The sequence below is a fragment of the Peromyscus eremicus genome, chromosome 1, assembly GCF_949786415.1.
Source record: "Peromyscus eremicus chromosome 1, PerEre_H2_v1, whole genome shotgun sequence".
NCBI classification, from domain to species: Eukaryota; Metazoa; Chordata; class Mammalia; order Rodentia; family Cricetidae; genus Peromyscus; species Peromyscus eremicus.
The window spans coordinates 175,636,402-175,644,896 of record NC_081416.1 but is presented as its reverse complement, the minus strand read 5'-3'; the positions used below and the strand labels follow the sequence as shown (position 1 = coordinate 175,644,896).

The 8,495-nt window shown below is 37.1% G+C and overlaps 1 pseudogene; it reads left to right on the top strand.

The window, feature by feature from the left end:
• The first annotated feature begins 7,295 nt into the window (after window positions 1-7,295).
• LOC131899501 (vomeronasal type-1 receptor 4-like) lies at window positions 7,296-8,229 on the top strand (annotated as a pseudogene).
• The last annotated feature ends 266 nt before the right edge of the window (window positions 8,230-8,495 follow it).

Sequence of the window (8,495 nt, the reverse complement as noted above, 5' to 3'; positions counted from 1 at the left end):
GAGTTTAAAACTTTACAGCTCTGCCCAAGGTCAGAGTTGCAGTTGTCTTTCAAAGGATAGTATCACATAGCACCCAAAGAAAACCCTGCAATTTCTTTGCTTGCCAAGTATCCTGAAAAATGGCTATGTCTCAGGGAGTTTGTCACTCTGAGCATTGCACCCCCTCCCTCTTATTTCAGACCATGGATGCTTGGATTACCATGGTAAAGGCTATGCTCTTTATCATCTATTCTAAGAATGTGCTGTGAATTTTAGAGTTCTGAAACTTTTCTCAGCATTGCAAGGAGTCTTCTGTTAGAAATGTATGGATAGTCAGACAAGAGAGGAGTTAAGAATGAGAGCTGAAAAGAAGATGTTGAGAAGCAGTAGAACATAGAGAGATGAGCAGAGAGATCAGAAGCTTACATAAAATAATAAAATGAATGGACTGAAAGAGCATGGTGTGCGTAGATTTATTCATAACCTCAGATAAGTAGAGTTTTCTAGCTGTTTGTAGGTTCTTCCTTGCACACCTGGAGAAAGCTTTGGGTGCTGGACTTTAAAGCCTTTGTTAGTGAAGGGGGTCAGGAGGTCCCACTACTGGCTGAATATTAGCTATTGGCCACAGATGGCTTCTGGGAGACAAAGTGTCAGATTTCTTTGAGTTTTCAACTTTAAGAGGCTAACAGTGTTTCAATATGTGTCCCTGAATTAAGCACATACTAGATTCAGTAAGTAGACTCAGTGTTTATTTTGAAGACATGAGATTTGGAGAGAATGCTGGTGGAGGGTATGAAAAGTAAACTGAAAAGTAGGCAAAGGGAGTGCACCAAACTAAGAGGAATACACATCTATGAAATAATCATTTTAAGTAATAAATTTTATAAATCTTTTTAAAACTAATTTGATTTGTGCTCAAGAAGTCAGTGAAACCTGTATTCACTGAGATAGAGAAACTTCACTAACTTTCTTGTGAAACAAACCTCAAAGTTTCTAATGCCATCCACAAGGGCCTTAGACTTGAGAAATTATGGAAACTCAATGCCTCCTAACCACACTTTGCCTCTGTGGAGATATTCACCAGAACCTCTTAAGTATCTTTGTTAATGAGCATCTGGAAAAGTTTCATCAATTATTTTGTCTCCCAAACCCACACTGTCATTGTCACTGCAGATGAAATGAAAATTGCAGTTCTGGAGGGAGGTGAGGTCGCAGACTTGTATCTCAGGTTTGACATGACTCTCTTACAAGTGCTTCTTAATCCTCAGTATCTCTTCTATGACCCTACCTTCCTGCAGATGATGAAGCCTGGTGAGTACTTTGTATTTCAGGTTGGGTGGAATATCCATCCGAAGGGCGAGGTCTGCATAAGTGCTCATGTCTGGTAATTGGATTCTGTGGTAGAACCAGGTCTGTTGAACAGAGAGAGAAAGCACAGGTATAATTCATTAGCTAAAGAGGGACTGAGAAATATACACATTTTTTAACATTGTTTCCTCCTTGTTGGTTCTTACTCCTATGTAAGGTCCCCACTAAAGATAACTATTGGTAGAGTAGGATAATGCAGGCCAACTGTAAAGGTCCTGAAGGACAATTGTAATAATTCAATGTGATAATTTGGCCTACCTTCCATGAGTGTTGATTATTTTTGAAGTATTATTATTATGAGTGAACATATCATGATTTTTTCTGATAGTGGACAATATAATGTGACTATAAGAAGCACACAACCATGGGAAGGTCCCAGATGTGAATGTTTCTTGAGTTAAAAATTCTTCTTATGTGACACTGTATTTATCATCTGGTTATACAGGCAGTGGTAACTTTGTGTTGAATGGCCAGTGGTAAAATATCCGGTTTGAAAACTCTCTTGAACTTGGAAAGGTAACATGGGAAGGAAGGTAGAGTGTAATTATTGGACAATGACGACCAGGACCATAATAATTCCAAGCTAATCAACACAGTATGGAGGGTAGGATGAGTTTTCCTATTGACTTATTACAATAGTCCTTAAGCACCCTCACAGATGGCCTGTGTTATTCTGGGGTATCCACTGTCACTGAGTGGGGGACTTATATTACAGTAAAATCACAGGGACTGCAAAAAGTTAGGTACACATCCATATTTCAGTCACTGCTAAGTTATGGTGTTATTCTTGTGTCATCTCTTTCTGTTTTACACATCAGTTTTTACCCATTATTTCCAATTCCAGTTATCTCCCCTGTATTAGTCTTACTTTAACGTTAAGCAGAATGTGACACCATGCCTTTTGTTACTGTTTATTGTTATTGATTTTAGAACATAGGGCTTTGTGCTTTGCAAGCCTGGGCTCTACCACTCAGCTACTTCTGTAGATACCCGTCCTATATACCATTGGAGAATATTTAAGGAATCTCTTTATTCTGATTATTCTTTTTAATCTAACACACACTATCTGAATTTTAAATCATCATGGATTTCATTATACTGTATAAATCAATATAATAATAATTAAATATTCCTGTTATTGAGGTGCCTAACTTTTATCTCATCGTTTTTAAAGCATGGGTAGGAAGGTCCCTGTGAGTTTGAGAGCCACATGATCTACAAAATTAGTTCCAGGATAGCCAGAGGTACATAGTGGCACACTGACTTGAAAATAAAAACAGAAAGGTATAAGCAAATATGTGCAGAATTTTCAGTCATTTGTTTTGGTCATTCAGTTTTATTCTCATGCTTTTATTTGTTATTCACATGTTAGTATTTTATATTGCATTTTACAGAGTAATAGTGTTAATAATTCCTCATTAGTTTCCACTGTAGCTTTTATATGTGAAATGATAATAATGCACATTTCTGGTAGAATCATAAACTCGTGGTGTAAATCATACTTGTGAAATTAAACTAAGAGTTGGGGCAATATTCTATTATGTCAAATCAAACTTAGAACACTGTATTTATTTACAATCTTGAAAGCCTTATTTGCACCTTGTACTTTTTTATGGAGGAAACATTCATGTTGAAGTGAAAACTAAATTTTAAAAAGATGTTTTTATTTGTCTCTTTTTATTTTGTGTATATGAATGTTTTGCCTGCATGTATATGTGTACAATGTGGGAATTCAGTGCTTACAGTGGTCATATGAGGGTGTCAGTGTCCACTGGAACTTCCATTGCAATTAATTGTGGGCCACCCAATGGGTGCTGGGGACCAAGCCCAGGTCATCAGCAAGGGCAGCAAGAGTTCTTTAACACTGAGCCTTTTCTCTAGTCCTCTCAGATAAAAATTAACACCAAAAAGCATACAAGTACATAACAACAAAATAAAAATATCAGGTGGGAGACACAACCGTGTAAGAAGTAAATGTGTTTGACAATGTGTATCACGGCCTTATAATCACAGACTGAGGTCACTGTGTTTGTGATACACTTGCCACTTTCATGACCTTTTGTATCCACTTTGCAACAAAACAGCTGTTGGATTAAAGAGGCATTTATTCTCGATGTTTCTCAGATCAGATCATGACAATATACACCTTATACAGCTAAAAAAAAAAAAAAAAGAAAAGAAAAAAAACAAGGAAAGTGTCAAACTAAAAGGATAACAGGGACTCAAATATTTCCACTGCTATCTGCCATATATACACTTAATTCATAAAACCTTTATTTGCCTTTATACACTCAATCCTTAACAAATAAACACAGTGACTATTTAGTAGTGAGAATATTGGGGTTCAGTAGATGTGATCAGTAACATCTTGCCTTGTGTGAAATGTACTATGCCTGTGAAAACAAATATTCATTACCAGAATTGGGCAGTGTGACCTTACAGATTTGTGCATAGGAATAGCCACAAACAGTCATGGTCTTTGGTCCCTATTTACTTTACCATTTTTCTTCACTAAAATGAATGCAGGTGGACACTGAAATACTCAATTCTAAAAGAAGTGGTACAGACATTTCCTAGTCACTGTTATTCAAGGAGTTTCGAAGACCACAGCAGGTCTTAGCATGGAGCATCTTGTTGATACTTCTCCATCCTCACAGATGCAGCAGGGTAGGTATATTGGCATCAATTTCCTGGAAATGGGCCTGGCATCTCAGCAAGAAAACAGTGCCAGGAAGGTAGACCTTTGAAAAGCATCCAGGGATGTTGTGTTTTTATGTGTCCAGTGTTGGATGATGTGTATCCTAAATAATGTCAAGTGTCCTATATATACGATCATCATATGAGCCAGCCAATGCATAAATAGAGAACATACTTATGACACTGTTCTGACAAACATTTCAATGAATTCATAGGTCAGTCAGTATCAGTGTTCCCAAATATTGCATGGTGTTCATTAGAAAATTGGTATCATTGTTATTCCATGATTTTCATGTGCAGATGTCAGCTGCCGTTCAACCAACAAAATTAAACCATTCTCATTTTTGTTTGTGATTTATACTTTTTAAGACTTAAAACTAATAACCATGAATTGCATGGGATTTCTCAGGGAACCCATCACTGGGAACTCAGTGGTATATAGCAAAATCCAATAGTGTAAGATTTTAAGTGGTGTCCATGTATAAAAGTCTATTGTGTATATATTGATTATTTAATCAAGGGCTGTTAATTGATCATGTGCGTGATTTTCATGGTGATGCTCCTAAGAATACTACTGTATTATACACTTCAAATTTCTTCAGTAACCAAAGGAAATTTACTTTGGTGTTGTGTTGGTTTGAATAGTTAGGTATATTCCCCACAAACCCATGTGTTTGAAATCTTGGACTATAGGTAGTGACACTGTTAGGAGGTGTGGCATTGTTGGAGCAGGTGTGGTCTTGTTGGAAGAAGAGTGTCATTGTGGGTCAGGCTTTGAGTTGTATATGCTCAAGTTATGCCCAGTGTGGGACTGAGTTCACTTCCAGTTGCCTGTGGATCCTGATGAAGAAATCTCAGCTACCTCTCCAGCTCCATATCTGCCAGCACTCTGACATGTTTCCCACCATGGAGATAATGGACTCAACCTCTGAAACTGTAAGACAGCCTCAATTAAATATTTTCCTTTATCAGGGTCATAGTGTGTCTTCACAGCAATGGAAACTCTAACTAAGACAGAAGTTATTCTTAGGCCTGGAGTTATTGCCATGCACGTTTGTATTTCTTCTTCTTAAGCAGATGTGATCAGTTTGGCATAGCACTGGGTGTTACATTCAGGCACATTGCCACGATAAGAGGTTTATCTACAAACAAGCCCAAGCTTGGTATTTCATCTTTTATTTTTCATTTTATTTTCTTTTCTTTTTAGTTAGCTTCAATGTACCCAGTTTCTTTAAGGCTTCTTCATATTTAATGTTTTAGTTGAAACAATCCTTCCTCTCCTCATCTCGCTGCTTTTTTTCCATCTTATCCATTGCATGCACATTATGTTCCTTCTGTTCTCAGACCTTTTTTGCTTTCTTTCCTTCCACAGCCTCTCTCATTCAGACTCTTTTTAACTCTCTTATGACCCAATTCTAGTTTGTTGGGATCAACATACGTTTGTTCCACATAAACATGTGTTTCTTACGCCTATAACTAATGAAACCACGTTGAGACAGATAATACACTAGTTACCTTACTGGGACTGTCCTACCTCACTGAATAGAATGCTTTCTATATTCTGCTGTAGCCATCCCCTAGGGTGTTCCACAATACAACTGAATGGAAAGTGTGTACTGCTAGTATCTAGTAGTTCTTAATGTTATAGCTCTTATATCCAGTTTATTTTAACTTTTTCGGGTCCCAAGAATCTTACCCAATTTTATTCCAGTTCTTGATTGTTTAGTTGAATGTTGTTGCTTGGCTGATGATTACATGGAGCAATTCTGCCTTATCTGGGACTGTATGGTTCAGCTTGGTATTGATTTAGAGATGTTTCTGCCTACTTCTTCAAGGTAATCTCAGCTACCTAAGAGGATTTCAGACACCTTCTCCCACAGGAAGAGAGTATGGTTTGCTGAGAGTTTACTCTGACATCACTTCACTGATGGACTGTCTAACATATTGCTTTTTTTTTACTATCATTTTCTCTCTCAGCCAATGGAGGGGTACATGATTATCCCATACACAGTTTCAACTGAGGCACAGAATATTATTCCAGTAGCCATCATTCATAATATATTGTACTTCTCCTTGCCATTTATGATAGTGTTTTTTTTTGCCTTACACTATGCTGTTGTGTATTCTTTGAGATTTCATCACATCTGATACCCACTTCTCTCTAACAGCCCAGAAAGTGTGCACATACATGTGTTTGTCTATGTTTTATGAATTTTATGAATACATGTCTGAAAGTGATGTCAGTTGTCACTTAAAGACTCATTCTAATGCATTTTGTGCTTTTAATAATTTTTCCTTATCTAAGACTATTGTAGGGTAAAGGCCCAAAGACAACGCAGCATGAACAAAGTCCAAAATGAGATTCTGTATTAAGTGGATTTGGTTACTACATGGAGGAAAAACACTTCGCACAGTGAAGATTGAAATTAATTTTTCAGATGTTTTAAAGGCAAACATACCAGAACACTTATAACTGATTTGCTGTTGTCAGGGATTTGTGTGGATAAAGCAATCAAGCACTTAAAAGAAGTTAAAAACATTCAGTTTTGTGGGGCACTTTGACTCCCATTTTGTAGAACAGAGTTGAGTACTTTCCAAGAGACTTTTCATAGAGGAAGTAGAAAAGGGAGAGTTAGTTTCAGCTTAAACAAAAGATAGCTCCACCTGAGTCAGGATGAGCTGAGGGAACTCTGGCCACATCAAAAGACCATAGACATGTTCTTTGTGGTATTATAGTTTCCTCACTCTATATTCTTCTATTTTTAGATGAGATAAACATTAAGCATTGATATATTTAATTTGTGTCAACATTATTGAAATTGTTTTCTTTTATGCCATGACTAGAAAATATCAAGATATTCGGAAAATCTTGCATTATATTTGTTCTATGGGCTGTCATTTTTCACTGTCTCTCATGGGCCCATGTCACATCATCGTGAATGTTTCATTTTCTATGAAACTTGTTGGCTCTCATTCCATCGTTATGGACATCCTGAGTTATTGCTCATTCTCATAGTGATTGATATACATGGAAAGTAACTAAACTTGTCAAACTTTTGAGGAAGAGGTCTGTTTAAGTGTTCAGACTGGCCTTGAACACCTTAGCTTCAAAGTACTTTTGTTTCAGTCTTCCAGTAGTCCAATCAATTTAAGGCTTTTCCTCCACTGTAGGTTGTAAATATTTGTCAGTATTTTTCTGACCAGATGAATTGTGTGTCTATATTCTGAAGGTAATTGTACCAAATCACATAATGGACTTCTGGAATATGGCAATGAGAATTCTTTTCTTATCACAAATTTCATCTGGAATGTTGGGAAACTCCTCTCTAATTTTCTACTATCTCATCCTTTACTGTAGAGAATGCACATTAAAGCCCACAGATTTGATTCTCATGCACCTAATGGCAGCCAATGCCTTGATCATTCTCTCTGCAGGAGTGCCCCAAACAATGGCAGTATGGGGACTTAAACATTTCTTGGATGATTTTGAATGCAGGCTCCTATTGTACATTCAAGCATTTGTCAGGAGTGTGTCCACTGGCATCATCTGCCTCTTGAGTGTGTTTCAGGCCTTGACCATTAGTCCCAGGAAGTCCTGTTGGAAGGATCAAAAAGTGAAAGTTGAGAAGAACGTTGGCTGTCACATTTACCTCCTCTGGATCCTGTACATGTTGATAAATTTCATTCCTATTGCATACACATTTGTCAACAGGAATAGCAAAAATGTGACAAGAAGATGAGACTTTGAATACTGTTCCATCATAGTTCAATATGAAATTTCTGAATATCTCTATAAAGCACTGGTGGTGTTCCCTGAAGTCTTCTTTTCTGTGTTCATGGCCTGGTCTAGTGGATCCATGATTGTCATTCTTTACAGACATAAACAGAGGGTCCAACACATCCGTAGCACTCACGGTTCCATCAGAAATTCCCCTGAATCCAGAGTCACCAAGAACTTTCTGATCCTAGTATCTACCTTTCTGGCTTTTAATACTTTCTTCTCCATCTTAAGGGGTTTCATTAGTCTTTTGTATTATCAAAATTGGTGGCTGATAAACATCAATCGCTTAAATTCTCTCTGTTTTCCATCTTTTGTACCCTTTTATTTTCATGGATCATTACTCTATTGTATCCAAGCACTGTTTGTTCTGGATCAGGAATAAAAAGAATGTAATCTCATTTTAACTGTGGAAATATGTTTTGCTTGGTACTTAGTTGTTTACACACCTTTCACACTCAAAAGGTCAATACAGGAAGTTAAATTGGTAAATTTTTGTCTTTAGGAGTAGCTGAATTGATTATGTCCTTTGTTAGGTGATTAAATAGCAGCCTGGAGGATCAAATCCTAATGTGTGAGGCCCATTGTACTCTTCTACTTGAAGGGCTGAGAGTCTTCCCTCTCTAATTTTCTACTATCTCATCCTTTACTATAGAGAATGCACATTAAAGTC